Here is a 3,089-nt window from a genome sequence, read left to right as displayed (position 1 = left end):
TTTCTTCCTGGGCTTCCCAGGTGGCTCAGTGGTTAAAAAAAAAAAAATCCACCTGCCAAGCAGGAGATACAAATTCAATCCCTGGGTCAGGAAGATCCCCCTGGAGAAGGAAATGGCAACCCACTTCAATATTCTTGTCTGGGAAATCCCATGGACAGAGGAGCATGGCGGGCTACAGTCTATGGGGTTGCAAAGAGTTGGACACTACTTAGCAACTGAAACAACAACAGCAACCTTTCTTCCACATAGAAAATTTTAAAAATATATATGACTGTGAAATTTGGAATAGCAAGAGGTCCTGCTTGCTAGTGGATTGAGGGGAAAGAGGAAAACAGACCACTGGCTTTTCAAAGAGCAGACCAAACTGAAGAGAAGATGAAGGTGCTGATAGCCTTAATAACAACAGGAAAAATAAAGCCCTTTTCTGGAAAAATATACGTATAAAATATTTAACTGACATTAAATATTAACAACGAATTAATGAAAACACAAAACACTTTATTTATGTAGGAAGTTTGTTCCCCTTTAGAAAATATGCTGTTTTAAAACTAAAAATTATTTCATACATGATCCAGGCAGAAAGTAGTGTGGATCTCTAGCAGTGAGTATTCTAAGAATGAGGGTAGATAGAAGTGATCTCCAAATGAGTCTCATTATTGTCTCCTGCCAATTCACTGTATGAAGGGTCAAAGTTCAAGAATTCTACGATTGAATGGATTGCTAAGTATCAGACCCAGTGAGACCCAGCACCCCCCCTTGCCCCTATATTTGTGTGGGAAGGGTGAGGAAAATGAAAGCCATTTGCACCTGATTCTGACACCCTGTGTCTCCCTTCTCCACTTGCCAGCTCCGATGGGGAGGGACAGTACCTTCCACCTGGCATTGCCTCTGAGCAGCTTTGTGAACTCCTTTGGGCCATTATGTTGGTTGGTACTTTGGCTTCTTTGGCTCCCAGCACCAGCTGATGCCCTGAGCTGAGTCCCAGTTGGGCAGGCTCTATTGCTCAGTGCTGTAGCTGTCTCCAGGGCATTGTTCTTGAGACTTCCAACAGGGCAGATTTGTGCAGTTGGCCCATCTGGACAAGATCTATAACAAGTAGAGCTCTGTGCAATAGGCTCATCTCCATAGTCCACCCCCCACTACCCCCGCCTTCGGGCTGCAGTAGCCTGACACCCCAGCCTGACCATGGAGAGTATCAAAGAGATACTCTCTGCTCCTTTCAAAGGGGTATTGCTTGTGGCCTCTCATTGATTGGCACTACCTGGGCAGAAATGGGAAAACAGGGATTCTCTGCCCCCTCCTTTCTTAAGCCAGTCCTTTAGTTTGGAATCGCCTTGGCCACCATAATTAATATTTTCAATAAGATTAATTTCTGGTCCAGCTATCCTGGTCAGCCCAGAATGCTCGCCACAAAGCCAAGAGACAAGAGGAGTATCTCCACAAAGAGCAAAGGTCAGACAAGCTCCATAGGGAAAAGGGGGAAAGAAAGCTGAGCTCTTGGTTTGTCTGTAGGATCTACTTTGGTCATTGGATTTATTGACTTTCAGAAAATTTTGAACACCTGTTTTTAAGGAAAGGAGAAAAGGAGGAAGCGAAAGGGAGGGAGGAAGATATGGGGCAGGGGGGAGAGAGAGAGAGAGACTGAATTTACATAGTTAATTATTCTAGATTCGGAGAAAAAGACAAGATGTTTAAGAGATTGTTTGATCACTTCTGTCTTCCAGCTGTTTAGCCCTGCACTTTAATCTTCCTTTTTACAGTTCTTCCTAGTTGGATCATTTCAAAGGACTCAGAGTACCAGGCCCATGCTTCCCCGTGTCCCAGTGTCAGGCCTGAGATGAGCGCTTCTACACTCTTTCTGTTCTGATATTTTTGGGTAGCTTCAACTGACTGCTCCACTTCCTCACTGTGGACAGAGAAGGGAAATGAGAAGGATTAAGAAATATGTCCAAATTATGGTTTTCTAGCTTCGACAACTCCATCCTGAGCTTGGCTAAGTCAATGTTTGTTCAGGATAGGGATCCTCTATATACCTAGTTCCTTCCCAGGAGCCTGGTAGGCTGCTTTATCCTGGGCATGGTTGCATGGCATTATTATTTGCTCACTGAAAGGAGGTGAAGGAGCAAGTTGGAAATGAGAGGTCCTGGGAAGTAAAGAGACTTTAGAGAAAAGAAGAAACAAAAGTGCAGGCAGCAGAAGACTCTCTGAGGATAGTTTCTTATTCTAAGCCTCCTAGGCCCTACCGCCTTAAGCTCACTTTTCTTGAAAGCTTTATAGCACCATCAAGTAACTTTCTAAAAGTCTAAGCATCTTTCTCTTTTTACACTCCACAGCAGTCAAACACACCCTGCCATGATGCTAGCTAGTTAGGGAATACAACAAATATTTCTGAGATCAGGAAATTTGGGTAGATTGGGAAAGGTGGTCTTTCTGAGAGTCCAAGATTCCTGACCCCATTTTAACAGTGTTGAGGTTCCAAGAAAACTTGAAGACCTCTCTGTTGGGTTGTATAGCAACACCCTACCCCAGTGTAGCCGATGACTGTTCCAAGCTTAGTAGTGGGGAATCTGTCCCCTTGCCTTCCTCCCAGGGTCAAGGAAACCTGACTAAGTCACACAGGGCAGCATTTGGGGATGGGAAAGATTCCTGTTTGACCCGTGGTAGGAGGGACAGAGGGCATAGTAAAGGTCAGACTCTGGGTAGGAGGTGGCAGGGCAAAGATTGGTACAGGTTAAGATGACAAATGCCAGAATCTAGTAGCAGTGTTCTGAATATCCTCTACCAGAGAACTTAAAAACAGAGAAGCTCCAGTCAGGGTTATCCTGGCTACAAGAACATAGCCAAACCTTACTTTCATGAGAAATGGGATAGTATGGAGAAAATCTGGATGAAGATAGGTGAGCCATCTTTCTAAGTACAGCCACCATTGGCACCATGCATTGTAGCTCCACATAGCTTTGGGATTGGCTGTTGAAGTTCTGAGTAGGAGATCAGGAAGGAGCTGTCCAAGCCCTTGATGGAATCTACTGGAGAGGGAAAGCCCACAAGGGGAAAGCAGGAAGCCAACAACTGGACTCTTAAGCTCCTAT

This window comes from Bos mutus, chromosome X, assembly GCF_027580195.1.
Source record: "Bos mutus isolate GX-2022 chromosome X, NWIPB_WYAK_1.1, whole genome shotgun sequence".
NCBI classification, from domain to species: domain Eukaryota; kingdom Metazoa; phylum Chordata; class Mammalia; order Artiodactyla; family Bovidae; genus Bos; species Bos mutus.
Note: the sequence above shows the minus strand (reverse complement) of the source record.